Source organism: Canis aureus, chromosome 35 (genome assembly GCF_053574225.1).
Source record: "Canis aureus isolate CA01 chromosome 35, VMU_Caureus_v.1.0, whole genome shotgun sequence".
Lineage (NCBI taxonomy): Eukaryota > Metazoa > Chordata > Mammalia > Carnivora > Canidae > Canis > Canis aureus.
The window spans coordinates 16,809,270-16,824,975 of record NC_135645.1 but is presented as its reverse complement, the minus strand read 5'-3'; the positions used below and the strand labels follow the sequence as shown (position 1 = coordinate 16,824,975).

The window sequence follows — 15,706 nt, the reverse complement described above, 5'->3', positions numbered from 1 at the left end:
GTGTCTCTGCCTCTCTCTCCCTCTCTCTCTCTCTCTCTTTCTCTCTCTCTCACATGAATAAATAAATATTTTTTTAAAAAAAGACATGACTAAAAATGATTTTTAAAAAAGATTTACTTATTTATTCATGAGAGACACAGACACAGAGAGAGAGGCAGAGACACAGGCAGAGGGAGAAGCGGCTCCTCGCAGGGAGCCTGATTCAAGACTCCATCCCAGATCCCAGAATCAGGACCTGAGCTGAAGGCAGGAGCCCTACAGCTGAGCCACCCAGGCATCCTAAAAATGATTTTTTAGTCATTATGCTTTAACAGAGGCAAAATTACTTAAAATGGTGTCATGTAAACACAAGTGCTCTGCTGGCTAAAAATCACACCAAATGTTTATGTATATTAATATATATATAGTCTGGGACACCTGGGTGGCTCAGCGGTTGGGCGTCTGCCTTTGGCTCAGGGAGTGATCCTGGAGTCCCGGGATCGAGTCCTACATTGGGCTTCCTGCATGGAGCCTGCTTCTCCCTGTATGTCTCTGCCTCCCTCTCTCTGTGTCTCTCATGAGTAAACAAATAAAATCTTTAATAAATAAATAAATAAATAATCTCAATTTTCTTCAGGTTTTTTTAAGAACATAAAAATTCATATGTATGCACTACCAAATTTATTTTCTTTCATTTAATTATTTGTTTGTTTGTTGGAGTGGACCATAGGGGAAGAGAAGAACTTATTTTCTTTTTTTTAAGATTTTTTATTTATTTACTTGGAGAGATAGAGCAGAGCATGCAAGAACATGAGTTGCAGGGAGGGGCAGAGGGAGAGAGAGAAGCAGGGAGCCTGATGCCGGGCTCTATCCCAGGACTCTGGGATTATGACCTGAACTGAAGGCAGACACTTAACTGACTGAGCACCCAAGTGTCCTGAGAATAACTCATTTATTACACCAATGATACAATATCTTCATTGTACAGATCCCTCTTCTCTTGCCCAAACTTTTGTGGCCCAATGTTTTAGAAATTAGAAATCATCTGATTCCAGAAATCAGATAATATAATACATATGCCATAGTATACGAGAGTCCCAGGAGGTCTCAGATGGTATAACATATCCAAACACATTAACATTTCACCAGCAAAATCTATTTATGTAATATAAGTTACATACAAAATTTTATTTACATAGTATAGATTCAGGGCAGGTGTTACTGCCAAATGAGTTCCTGTCAAACTTAGAATATATATTTTATTGCATTACAGATACGCACATAATATATATACATATAATGTGTACATTTACATATCTACATATGCACACTTGACTATTAAAGTTCTTATATCCATTCAAGGATGTTAGAGTTAGTAGATTCATTATTGAACAAACAATTAGATTTAATGTCCATCTTCATTTAGATATTTTCCTTGGCTATGTGAAGGGCACTATTTTTCCCTGTCAAGGTGCAGTGTGGGAACCTCTGTAATTTGAAGAAATAATTATGTTTTCTTTTTCTTAGCCGTTCTACGTTGTCAATAGGGAATGGAAACAGCCATTAAGAACTTTCCAAAAGTATAGGCTTTACAAATAAACAGAATCAAATTTGAATCCCAGCTCTACCATTAGTTGGCACAATAATGAAATGTCAGTAGGAGTGCATGCAAATCAAACTTGGATTCAAATAGATTATCAATTTGCAGCCGTTGGTTAATGGTTTACTTTGGGAGAAGGAAAGGAGTAGCAACTGTAGATACAGGGAGGCTGTTAAATGCTACTATTTTATTTCTTGATTTTGATGGTTGTTGCATGATTGTGTTCACATTATGATAATTCATCAGGCTATATAGTTAGGATGCCTGCGTCTTTCTGCATGTTCTCCTTCTGTAAGTAATATTTAAATGTTTATTAGTAAAAAAAATAAATAAAAGTATCTTAAAAAATAGAGACACGTGGGGGTACCTGGGTGGCTTAGTTGGTTAGGCATCCAACTCTTGATTTAGCCTCAGGTCATAATCTCCGGCTCCTGGCTCAGCATGAGCAGAGAATCTCCTGCTTGAGATTCCCTCTCTTCTCTCTCTGCCCCACCCTCTGCATATTCACCCACCCTGTCTCTAAAATAAGTGAATCTCAAAAAAAGGTAGTGATACATTAACTTTCTATAATCCACAGATCCAATGTAGAAAATATTTCATAAAACTCATGTATAAAATCAAAAACATTTAATATCATAGATATTATACTTAATATATTGATATTATTAATGATATATTTAATAATATCATAGATATTATTATAGATATTATTAAAAATAAATATAAAAGACAAAGAGGTTTAGTGATCAGCAACGAGATAATATATATGTAGGCATTAGTAAGTGCTGTTTAGGGGGTCAGTATGTCAGTATGCAGATTGAATCAAGCATTCTTTGATTAGATTTTTCCTGCTACTTCTGGAGTTCTGAGAGTATTTGTAATGAAATAATAAAAACAGCTGTGTAAATGGTTTAGTGTTTTTATTACATATATTGAAAAAATTACTCAGAAGAAAATTTGCAAGCATCACCTTTTTTTTTTTTTTTTTTCCTTCTCTACAGACTAGTGTTTTATGAAACACAGTTTGGTAAATGTTGATTTAAACTTTAATCTTATGGGCAACAGGAAGCCATTCAGTATTTTAAGAATAAAACTGACAATTTCATTCCCAGCAAAGGAGGATATGAAGGCTGGAATAGAGGTAGACAAGTAACAGATATGGGACTGGTTCAATAGTTGAGGCAGCAGATTATAGGAGCCTTAATCCTGTTAACTAGCAGGCTTACCTGAGGATAGAGAATTGACAGAAGAAATTTCAAAGTGATAAAATCTTGGCATTGCGATGACAGCGGTGGATACTGTAGTCTATGCGCAGATCCCTCTTGGATGATATATGTTTGTTCCAGTTGCTGGGAGGGCCACTGGCAGGGGCCAGCCCTTCAGGGATTGTCTCAACTGCAGAAACCTTGTTTGCACCTAGTGACTGGAAGAATAGGGCCAGTGTCATGTATGTGTGACCCGTTCATTCACCAACAGCCCGCGCCCAGAAGGGGCCTTGTGTATGGTTTAATGCTCTACTGTCATCATCCTCTTGGAAATCTTAATTTTTAAACAGTAACTCTTGCATTTTTAATTTTGCACTGAATCTCATAAAACATGTAGCTGGTATTAATGTGAGAGTATAAAGGCCTTGCCACCTAAGCCCATCTCAAGGTAACTCTGAAGTCATTTCTAGCTTCAGAGCTCACTATTTAGATAGGGAAACTGAAGGATCCCATAAGCACTTTTTGCTCCTTTTCCTGTTTCTATTTTTGCTAGGAGCTGCACCCCCACTTTATACATGCCTCAGAATGCAAATAGGAAATATTCTCCTTTTTCTTTTTGTTTAAAGATTTTATTTGAGAGAGAGAATAAGAGAGCACAAGCTGGGGGGCGGGGGCAGAGGCAGAGGGAGAAGCAGACTCCCCAGTGAGCAGGGAGCCTGATGCAGGACTGGATCCCAGGATCCTGGGATCATGAGCTGAGCTGAAAGCAGACACTTAACCAACTGAGCCACCCAGGAGCCCATATATCATCTTTGCAAGGGGCAAGTTGTTAATGATTTCTTTAGGATAGATAACATCTAAGGAAGGACCAGGTGACAATGACCAGGCAAAGCTATCATATGTGTATTACAGACCACTGGCACTAGATGTCTTGACATCAAGAGCCTCTGAGTTCAAGGAATAATACCTGTGCCCTTGTCTTTGTTCTAACCAGTTCCTGGATGCTTGAGAGGACACGTACACCAGACCATGATCCTCAGTTTAAAAGTTTTAGACACTGAACACTGAAGTCTCCTTTCTTCTAGGCCTGCTGGCATCACTTTAGAGTCGGTTGAGGCATGTGTTGGGCTGCATTAAAGTTGACTTTACTTCTGCAGCTTAATCTTGCTTGACTGCCCTTTCTTCTATGTACCTTAGTCCCAAGGCATCTTTAATAGGCTTCCTACCCACTAACCTCCATCTCATCTTCCTGGAGAACTCAAACTTCAACCATATGGTAGCTGAGGCTGAGAAAGGAGTCAAGGACAACTCAGAGATGGTTTGCCCTGACCTTAGTGGATGATGATGCCTTCCACAGATGAGGAGGCCCCAAAGAAGAAGAGCAGCTTGGGGAGGGAACATGAGAAATTGTGTTTACGATTTCAGTTTTGTGCTTTTAATTTTGATGTGACTGAAGGTCATCCACAAGGACACAAGTACTTGTGAGATAATAATCTGGAGTTTTCAGAAATTTGGATTGGGGTCATGGGCTGATTCTAAGGAGTGAATGCTGTTGTCCAAGAATAGTATATAAAGAGAGGGCTAAGAGGGGACAATCATTATCTAAGAGTTTAGTCAAAAGATTAAGTTGGAAGGATGGAGAAAGAGCAAGCTGGGAGAGAGAGGGGATCCAGGAGTGAATAAGTATGGGTGAAAGCATAACTGAAGTGGGTTGACATGTATGGTGTCTAGAAGCAAAAAAAGGAACTGGTGACTCAAATTTCATCAGAAATTTGGCTATGAGAGAAAGACAAGAGATTGGAATAGCTGGTAAGAATCCAAGATCATAGAAAGTAATTTTTAAATTCTTTTTTATTTTTAATATTGAAGACAGTTGAGGATGTTTATTTTGCTAAAGAAAACAATGCACACCTTTCTTACAAGAGGCATGATTAGTTTCTAGGATGACTGGCAGAAAATTAACTGGTGGCTCTTTTTTTTAGTATTTGAATTAAACCTTCACCTCTCTGTTCCCAATTGCCCCAAATGGTGGTAGTTAATTGTAGGTTTTGCTATGTGGAAATTTCCTGGAAATCCTTCAAAAAGGATGCTGCTTTTAAATCAGAGGAATGATGAGCCTAGTCTCCCCAGTTCATCCTGCTTGACTTTCTTAGTGGCAAATCACCAGAGGGCGTACTTGTCACACTGCCTTAGAAATGGGATTGGTGTTGGTGAATTCAAGCAGAGTAGAAGGCCAAAAGGAGGAGGAAAAGGGAACATGTTTAATGCTATACCTAGGTGTTCAGGTCAAGGACAATGACCATTGACCATCTCTTGACTTTAGCTACCATGGTAAAACATTATCAACAGGCCAGGTGGTAGCAGGGATATCCTTTTCCCTTTTGCCTTCAAAAATTATCTCATTTGCTTTCATTTATTTCATTTGACCTGATCCACTCTCTCTATAGTTATTTCAACAAGTATTTACTGAGCAATATCATGATTATTCAGGCACGCTAGATAATGATGACATGACAATTAATAATACAGATGAAAATCCTTGCCATCATAGAGCATATATTTTACTGTGATGAGGCCAAAAATAAGCTAAATATGTTAGTATATATACATATACATATATATATATTTTTAATTGGAGTTCAATTTGCCAACATATAGAATATCACCCAGTGCTCATCCCCTTGAGTGCCCCCCCAGTGCCCATCACCCAGTCACCCCAACCCCCACCCACCTCCCTTTCTACCACCCCTTGTTCGTTTCCCAGAGTTAGGAGTCTCTCATGTTTGTCACCCTCACTGATATTTTCACTCATTTTTTTCTCCTTTCCTCTTTATTCCCTTTCACTATTATTTACATTCCCCAAATGAATGAGACTATATAATGTTTGTCCTTCTCCGATTGACTTACTTCATTCAGCATAATACCCTCCAGTTCCATCCATGTCAAAGCAAATGGTGGGTATTCGTCATTTCTAATGGCTGAGGAATATTCCATTGTATACATAGACCACAGCTTCTTTATCCATTCACCTGTTTATGGACACCGAGGCTCCTTCCACAGTTTGGCTATTGTGGACATTGCTGCTAGAAACATCAGGGTACAGGTGCCCTGGTGTTTCACTGCATCTGTGTTTTTGGGGTAAATCCCCAACAATGCAATTGCTGGGTCGTAGGGCAGATCTATTTTTAACTCTTTGAGGAACTTCCACACAGTTTTCCAGAGTGGCTGCACCAGTTCACCTTCCCACCAACAGTGTAAGAGGGTTCCCCTTTCTCCGCATCCTCTCCAACATTTGTGGTTTCCTGCCTTGTTAATTTTCCCCATTCTCACTGGTGTGAGGTGGGGTCTCATTGTGGTTTTGATTTGTATTTCCCTTGATGGCAAGTGATGCGGAGCATTTTCTCATGTGCATGTTGGCCATGTCTATGTCTTCCTCTGTGAGATTTCTCTTCATGTCTTTTGCCCATTTCATGATTAGATTGTTTGTTTCTTTGCTGTTGAGTTTAATAAGTTCTTTATGGATCTTGGATACTAGTCCTTTATCTGATAGGTCATTTGCAAATATCTTCTCCCATTCTGTAGGTTGTCTTTTAGTTTTGTGGACTGTTTCTTTTGCTGTGCAGAAGCTTTTTGTCTTGATTAAGTCCCAATAATTCATTTTTGCTTTTGTTTCCCTTGCCTTCATGGATGTATCTTGCAAGAAATTGCTGTGGCCAAGTTCAAAAAGGGTGTTGCCTGTGTTCTCCTCTAGGATTTTGATGGATTCTTGTCTCACATTTAGATATTTCATCCATTTTGAGTTTATCTTTGTGTTTGGTGTAAGAGAATGGTCTAGTTTCATTCTTCTGCACGTGGCTGTCCAATTTTCCCAGCACCACTTATTGAAGACTGTCCTTTTTCCAGTGGATAGTCTTTCCTGCTTTGTCAAATATTAGTTGACCATAGAGTTGAGGGCCCATTTATGGATTCTCTATTCTGTTCCATTGATCTATGTGTCTGTGTTTGTGCCAATACCACACTGTCTTGATGATCACAGTTTTGTAGTACAACCTGAAATCTGGCATTCTCATGCCCCCAGCTCTGGGTTTCTTTTTCAATATTCCCCTGGCTATTTGGGGTCTTTTCTGATTCCACACAAATCTTAAGATGATTTGTTCCAACTCTCTGAAGAAAGTCCATGGTATGTTGATGGGGATTGCATTAAATGTGTAAATTTCCCTGGATAGCACTGACATTTTCACAATATTAATTCTTCCATTCCATAAACATGGAATATTTTTCCATCTCTTTGTGTCTTCCTCAATTTCTTTCAGAAGTGTTCTGTAGTTTTTAGGGTATAGATCCTTTACCCCTTTGGTTAGGTTTATTCCTAGGTAACATGCTTTTGGGTGCAATTGTAAATGGGATTGACTCCTTAATTTCTCTTTCTTCAGTCTCATTGTTAGTGTATAGAAATGCCACTGACTTCTGGGCATTGATTTTGTAACCTGCCACACTGCCGAATTGCTGTATGAGTTCTAGCAATCTTGGGGTAGAGTCTTTTGGGTTTTCTATGTAGAGTATCATGTTATCTGCAGAGGGAGAGTTTGACTTCTTCTTTGTCAATTTGAATGCCTTTTATTTCTTTTTGTTGTCTGATTGCTGAGGCTAGGACTTCTAGTACTATGTTGAATAGCAGTGGTGAGAGTGGACATCCCTGTCTTGTTCCTGATTTTAGGGGAAAGGCTCCCAGTGTTTCCCCATTGAGAATGATATTTGCTGTGGGCTTTTTGTAGATGGCTTTTAAGATGCTGAGGAATGTTCCCTCTATCCCTACACTCTGAAGAGTTTTGATCAGGAATGGATGCTGTACTTTGTCAAATGCTTTCTCTGCATCTATTGAGAAGCTCATATGGTCCTTGTTTTTTCTCTTGTTGATATGATCTATCACATTGATTGCTTTACAAGTGTTGAACCAGCCTTGCATCCTGGGGATAAATCCCAGTTGGTCCTGGTGAATAATCTTCTTAATGTACTGTTGGATCCTATTAGCTACTATCTTGTTGAGAATTTTTGCATCCATGTTCATCAGGGATATTGGTCTATAATTCTCCTTTTTGGTGGGGTCTTTGGTTTGGTTTTGGAATTAAGGTGATACTGGCCTCATAGAACAAGTTTGGAAGTATTCCATCCCTTTCAATATTTGGAACAGCTTTAGTAGAATAGGTATGGTTTCTTCTTTGAACGTTTGATAGAATTCCTCAGGGAAGCCATTTGGCCCTGGACTTTTGTGTTTGGGGAGGCTTTTGATGACTGCTTCAAGTTCCTCCCTGGTTATTGACCTGTTCAGGCTTTCTATTTCTTCCTGTTCCAGTTTTGGTAGTTTGTGGTTTTCCAGAAATGCGTCCATTTTTTCTAGATTGCCTAATTTTTTGGCGTATAGCTGCTCATAATATGTTTTTAAAAACGTTTGTATTTCCTTGGTATTGGTGGTGATCTCTCCTTTTTCATTCATCATTTTATTAATTAGAGTCTTTTTTGTTTTTAATAAGGCTGGCTAATGGTTTATCTATCTTATTAATTCTTTCAAAGAACTAACTCCTGGTTTTGTTGTTCTACAGTTCTTCTGGCTCTATTTCATTGAGTTCTGCTCGAATCTTTATTAACTCTTCTACTTGGTGTAGGTTTTATTTGCTGTTCTTTCTCTAGTTCCTTTAGGTGCAAGGTTAGCTTCTGTATTTGAGTTTTTTCCAATTTTTTGAGGGATGCTTGTATTGCGATGTATTTCCCTCTCAGGACTGCTTTTGCTGTATCCCAAAGATTTTGAACAGTTGTATCTTCATTCTCATTAGTTTCCATGAATCTTTTTTTTTTTTTTTTTTATTTTATTTTATTTTATTTTATTTTATTTTATTTTATTTTATTTTTTTATTGGTGTTCAATTTACTAACATACAGAATAACACCCAGTGCCCGTCACCCATTCACTCCCACCCCCTCCATGAATCTTTTTAATTCTTCTCTAATTTCCTGGTTGAGCCTTTCATCTTTTAGCAGGATGGTCTTTAACCTCCACATGTTTGAATTTCTTCCAAATTTCTTCTTGTGATTGAGTTCTGGTTTCAAAGCATTATGGTCTGAAAATATGCAGGGGACAATCCCAATCTTTTGGTACTGGTTGAGACCTGATTTGTTACCCAGTATGTGGTCTATTCTGGAGAAAGTTTCATGTGCACTTGAGAAGAATGTGTATTCAGTTGCATTTGGATGTAAAGTTCTGTAAATATCTGTGAAATCCATCTGGTCCAGTGTATCATTTAAAACTCTTGTTTCTTTGGAGATGTTGTGCTTAGAAGATCTGTCATTTTCAGAAAGGCCCGTGTTAAAGTCTCCCAGTATTAGTGTATTATTATCTAAGTAGGTCTTTACTTTGGTTATTAATTGATTGATATACCTGGCAGTTCCCACATTAGGGGCATAAATATTCATGATTGTTAGGTCCTCTTGTTGGATAGATCCTTTAAATATGATATAGAGTCCCTCTTCATCTCTTACTACAGTCTTTGGGATAAACTTTAATTTTCTGATATAAGGATTGCTACCCCTGCTTTCTTTTGAGGACCATTTGAATGGTAAATGGTTCTCCAACTTTTCATTTTCAGGCTGGAGGTGTCCTTAGGTCTGAAATGAGTCTCTTGTAGAGAGCAAATAGATGGGTCTTGCTTTTATATTCAGTCTGAAACCCTGTGTCTTTTGATGGGATCATTAAGCCCATTCACTTCAGACTTACTATTGAAAGATATGAATTTAGTGTCATCATAATACCTATTCAGTCCCTGTTTTTGTGGCTTCTTTGGGCTTCCTCTTTCTTTTACAGAGTCCCCCTTAATATTTCTTGCAGAGCTGGTTTGGTGGTCACATATTCTTTCAGTTTCTGCCAATTTTGGAAGCTCTTTATCTCTCCTATTCTGAATGAGAGCCTTGCTGGATAAAGTATTCTTAACGGGATGTTTTTCTCATTTAGGATCCTGAATATATCCTGCTAGCCCTTTCTGGCCTGCCAGGTCTCTGTGGAGAGGTCTGCTGTTAATCTAATATTTCTCCCCATATAAGTTAGGGATCTCTTGTCTCTTGCTGCTTTAAAGATTTTATCTTTGGAATTTGCAAGTTTCACTATTAAATGTCAAGGTGTTGGTTTTTATTGATTTTAGGGGGGATCTCTCTATCTCCTGGATACGAATGCCTGTTTCCCACCCAAGTTAGGGAATTTCTCAGCTATGATTTGTTCAAATATGGATTCTGGTCCTCCGTCCCTTTCAGTGTCCTCTGGAACCCCAATTAAACATAGATTTTTCCTTTTGAGGCTGTCATTTATTTCCCTTAACCTTTCCTCGTGGTCTTTTAATTGTTTTTCTCTTTTTTCCTCAGTTTCCTTCCTTGCCATCAACTTGTCTTCTACATTACTTACTCTTTCTTCTACCTCATTAACCCTCCTCGTTAGGACCTCCAGTTTGGATTGCATCTCATTTAATTGACTTTTAATTTCGGCCTGATTAGATCTAAATTCTGCAGTCATGAAGTCTCTTGAATCCTTTATCCTTTTTTCCAGAGCCACCAGTAGATTTATAATAGTGCTTCTGAATTGGTTTTCTGACATCGAATTATAATCCAAATTCTGTAACTCTGTGGCACAGAGTACTGTTTATGATTCTTTCCTTTGTGGTGAGTTCTTTTTTCTAGTCATTTTGCTCAGTGCAGAGTGGCTAAAAATGAGTTGTACTTGTTAGAAGTGCAAACTCTTCTCTCTGTAGCATTCCAGCTGTTCTCTCTTTAAATCTTAGGTTGAATTTTGTAGGCTTTCAGGATGATTTGCAAGTTATCTAGGTAAGTTGGTGGGGACAAGTGACTTGGGGACCCTACTCCTCTGCTATCTTGCCCCCCCTCCAGTTAATGTTTATAGTATATTGCAAGCTGGTATATGCTGTGGAGAAAAATAAAGTAAGCAAAAAGGATTAGAGAGGGTGGAGGGAACTGGAATCATGCTACCTGCCTCTATATAGTTCTGTTTGACACAAGGATGTTTGGTGAAGCATCAATAGGGATTGAAATACAGCGAATCTACTGTACTCAAAAGTGCCTTTTCCTCACTAATCATGGTGCAGCTTCAGAAGGCTACAGGTGGTGACTATCTGCCTTTAAGTGGGGCACTCCTTGAAATGTGCTTCTGGGACATTTTGAGTTCTTGAGCTTTTTTTTTTTTTTTTTAAGATTTTATTTATTTATTAGAGAGAGAGTAGAGGGAGAAGCAGGCTCCATGCAGGGAGCCTTATGTGGGACTTGATCCCGGGTCTCCAGGATCACGCCCTGGGCTGAAGGTGGCACTACACCACTAAGCCACCGGGGCTGCCCCAGTTCTTGAGCTTTTGAACCTTTTGGATACGAACCTTTACCCAAGCTTTACAAACTCTATACTATAAACCTTTTGTGTTAATTTAAAAACACAAAATCAGGTATTATAGAATTAAAATCTTATATAGGTCCACAACATTCCATTAGTTGTATTCAACTGCATGGCCTGGTAGGCTGTCCCAGAAGTATACATGGGTTTGATTAGATACCCTCTTCATAGAGTCAGGCTGAGCATTCTCCTGGACTTGACATTGTTGATATTTTTGTATTGATAGTGTAAAGATTAAATCCAGTATCTTTTTGGGACTCAGAGCAAAGCTGAATAGTCTATAATTTATAGGCCTATCATAATTTTTCATTAAAAAGGAACATAACTTCTGCCCTTTTTAATCATAGCACATATGTCTTATCTTCCAGTGTTTCTTAATAAGAGCTAATGGTTTGACAGTGTGGGCTAATTTTTTGAGTATTTTAAGTTAAATGACAATTAGCCCTTCCTATCTAAAGCACATTTCAACATTTTCTTCCCAAGACAAGTCAGTTTTTACTTGTCTGTCACTCTTGGCACAGTTAGTACATATTATGTATATTAAATTGCAGTTAGTTTTTCAAACTTTAAAATTAAGGTTTGAAAAATTCTAGAGATATCAGTTATGAAATATGCCAAAAAGAGGGTAACATTTTCACTGCCCTTCTTCTTTTGATGATATCATTAATAATATTTTCTTTTTACCTTGTATTTTCCTTGCAACTTGTTATTTTGCTTGGGTCAACTGATTTTGTCCTGTAGATCTCCATATTTTCTCTTCATGAAGATAAGACCTTGAGTTAGTCTCAGAATTACAGGAAAACTCCAATTTAGAGTTGGTAAAGGAAAAGACAGAGCAGCACACTGGCCCATGTGGATGATCATCATTCTAACCACGCGGGGTAGTAGGCAAGTTAAGTGATAATTAGAATGATTAAGCCTCATTGTCTTTTCCTATGTGTCCCATTTCTCTCTGTCTCTGTCTCTCCCCATCACCTACAGATCATCCTCTATGTCTCTTTCCTTGAGTTAAAGCCAGACAACTAGTCACTGTAAGAATCCTTCCCAATGAAAGCACACATTCCTTCTCTTGAGCCTATCTTTGTGTCTTCCTCAATTTCTTTCAGAAGTGTTCTGTAGTTTTTAGGGTATAGATCCTTTACCCCTTTGGTAAAAGTATTTTAGTATTTTATTTTATTTCTTTCCCATAGATCCATCTCAATTTCATTGTCTTTGTGTCTGTCTGCTAGGGGATGCAGTTCTTCCTCAGCCCAGTCTCACTGCAACACCACTGAGCTAGAAACAAAAAGGAGAAGCTGGACAGAAGTATTCCATATTCCTTCTGAATTTCTTTTAACCTCAGGCACATATGCTTACATTCATGATAATGTGGATTTATAAGAAAAGGAGAAAAAAGATCTTCTTCCTTCTTTGCAAAATGGTGTATCTGATATGGCCCTGGGACATGGAGTATAAAAATGGATGATGGCATATATACAAGCAGAACCCTGACTCACAACTTGCAGCAGCCTGCCCAGGAAGTCAACCCCCTTATCTATAATATACAGCCCAGGAAGCCAGCCTGCTAGAAGTTGTGGGGACCCACTTGGAACTCCAGAGTCGATTTGAAGATTATTTTAAGCTGAAGATATCTGAGATTCAACAGACTTAGAAAGAAGTCTTTTTGGAGCTTCTTTATCTGACTAAAAAAAGCAACTTCTGGGAAATGAGGCTACTGATTGGGAGACTAGGAGGTAAAATTCTGGGGAAAGTGAGGAGACTGAAGAGTGAGATATGGTGGCAATTGACAGGAAAATGCATATAACACCCCGTGCCCTCTGACTAGTACAAAGAAAAGCAAAAGCACAGCAACAACAACCCCAGCCAGTGGTGCAGCCCCTAACTCAGGAAACATTCATGATGAGAGAATATACTCCCCCTATGCTTTTTGATATAGTTGCCAAGTTCCAGCAAAAGGCCAAGGAAAGTATCCAGACATGGTTAGTGCAGCTATAGGGTGTGGTGGTGATGGAATTTCTCTGCCAAGGCCAGAGGTAGAGAAAATGAGCAACATCATCACATACCCTGCCTTCCAGCAGCACCTGCATGTATGCTGGGGTGTGTATTTGTGTGTACAAGTTACTCACTGCCTTCTAGAATGGATTATTCTAGCCTACAGGGAGGATTGCCAATGAGAGGGAACTTCCTGGGGAGGTGTAACCCTGGAAATCCCACATGAAGATATAACAAATTTTTAGGGAGTTGGGAATAAGACAGGCCACCTATGCTCCTGTCGCTAAGGCCCCTGATCCAGCCGTATTCACTGCAGGAACGGAAGCCAAGATACTCCAGTCTGCCCACAGTATCTGGTATGAGATGCTGACATCTATGCTGAGACCAATCATGGGACAAGACATTTATGATACTGGGAAATCTAGTTATCCTAAACATCTGCAAAGGGTCCAGTAAAACTAGCTCAGAAGCAAATGTGGTTTGATTTCATAGCATCATTGACCCCCACGTGAAAAGATAGACCTGCAACCCCTGTGTTTGTCAGCCTGTGGAAGGCCTTAAAACCCCAACAGCTCAGATCTGCCCCATCTTCTCTATCATCCCAGACACCTCTCCTCTAGCAGAGGCCTCAGGGATACAGTCCTATTTGGGATGAGTTCCTCCCACAAGATGCAGGATGCAGGAATGCCTTCAGGTGAGGGCCACTGGAGGTGATCAGAGGCCTCATGTTGACTTCACCATTCACTGGTCCCCCAGAAATAAACAAAAGGTGACGGTTCTGGTGGATACTGGAGCCCAATGTACTCTAATAAATGGTAATTAACCCTTAAAATTTTTCTGGCCCCTTGAATGCCATGAATGGGTTGTGGAGGGAAAACTGTTATGGTCAGGAAGGTCCCTCTGACACTGCAACTTGGGTGTTCTCCCCCGTGAAAACCAGAGAGCATATTGGGTCTTGATAACCTACAAGGCCACACTCTGCAAACATTTGTTGGTGAATTCCACCTTCGTGTCACAGTAATCACACCAGTGCTGAGGGGAGATGACAACTGGGAACCAGTAAGCTGACTGACTCCATGCAAAATGCTAACTATCAAAAACATCAATTGCCTTGGGGGGCATAAGGAAATTGGAGAAATTACCCCAGAACTGCACTGAGTGGGCATTTTACGCCCTGTCCCTTGTGCTTTCTACAGCCTAGTACGGCGGATTAGAAAGCCAGATGGCTCACGGTGGATGGCTGTGGGCTCCTGGGAAGTGAACAAGGCAGTGCCTCCCATCCGTGCGGCTGTGCCCAGCATTGCCACCACCTTAGACACCTTGGCCACGGTCCTTCATGTGTACCAGCCTATAGTGGACTCGGCAAAGGCCTTTTCAGCATACTCCTGGCTGCTGAGTCACAGATCAGCTTGCCTTGAGGCGGGAAAAGGGCAACAGTGGCCCTTTCAAGGGCTTCCCTTCAGTAGGCATTTGGGGGTTTGGGACAATGTTTATTCCTCGCCTGGGGCAGCGCCTCTGCCCCTTGTGCAGTTTGTAAAGGAGGGGCATATGCGGGCCTGGGGATCAGCGCAGCCAGCTGCCTTGAGAAGGCAGAAATTTCGGTGATGCAGAGTAGAGCTCTGGGCATCCCCCAAGGCAGGTTTGCATTTAAGTTAGATGTACCGGGCCGCTGGGTGGCTCGGGGGTGATCCTGGAGACCCCGGATCGAGTCCCACGTCGGGCTCCCTGCATGAGCCTCCTTCTCCCTCTGCCTGTGTCTCTCCCTCTCTCTCCATGTCTCTCATGAATAAATCTTAAAAAACAAAAATAAATGAATTAGATATACCTGTGACACCCGGAGGATGGGGTGGACACCAGCTGAGGAAACAGGAGAGAACTCCTGCGACTTTGGTCCTTGCTCTGGAAGGGGCAGACGGTAGAGCAACTGCCCCTCGCGGAGTGCGCGGCGCTCCTGCAGGCGAGCCCTCGGGAGGAGCTTCCCTTCCAGGCGGGGCGCGCCCGGCCACCGCCCACCGCCCACCGCCGACCTCGCCGCGGCTCCTCCTGCCTCTCGCCTCCCGGCCCAGGGGCGCGCCCTCTCCGAGGCTCCCGGTCGCCAGGGCCGCAGGCGCCGCGAGGCCCCGCAGAGCGCAGGTCCCGTCCTCCAAACGGCCGGGCCTCCTCCTGGGGCGGCCCCGGGGCCTGCAGGGGGCGGGGGGCGTTCCCGCCGCTGCCTCGGTGCCTGTAGGTCAGCGCAGCCCGCCCAGGGCCTGCAGTCGCGGTTCCCCAGCACCCTCGGGACGGAGGCGGGGCAGCCTGCAGCGGGGGGGGGGCGCGGGGCTGGGGCCTCCTGAGCGCGGCCGGGGCTCCTTCGTGCAGGTATTTGGGCTCGGACCACGGGAGCCAAAGGATAGAAAAGCATCGCAATCATCACCTTCCGGGGTCAGGATATGCGGGAAGACACTTGGGTTCACCGGCAAGAGCCGGAGGCCTCACGGTCGCGCCCCCGCACGCC

At 41.4% G+C, this 15,706-nt stretch overlaps 1 long non-coding RNA gene across 2 annotated transcripts; it reads right to left on the bottom strand.

Annotated features, from left to right (window-relative positions):
- Nucleotides 1-445: 445 nt before the first annotated feature.
- On the bottom strand, nucleotides 446-15,706 carry LOC144305061 (uncharacterized). 2 transcript variants are annotated; one of them, XR_013372095.1, is made up of 4 exons: nucleotides 15,626-15,706; nucleotides 14,875-15,004; nucleotides 2,806-3,002; nucleotides 446-1,868 (listed from the first exon to the last, which is right to left on the bottom strand). It is a non-coding gene; the product is annotated as an uncharacterized LOC144305061 (long non-coding RNA). The 2 variants fall into 2 exon arrangements; XR_013372094.1 differs by lacking the exon at nucleotides 446-1,868 and having other exon boundaries at nucleotides 2,323-3,002.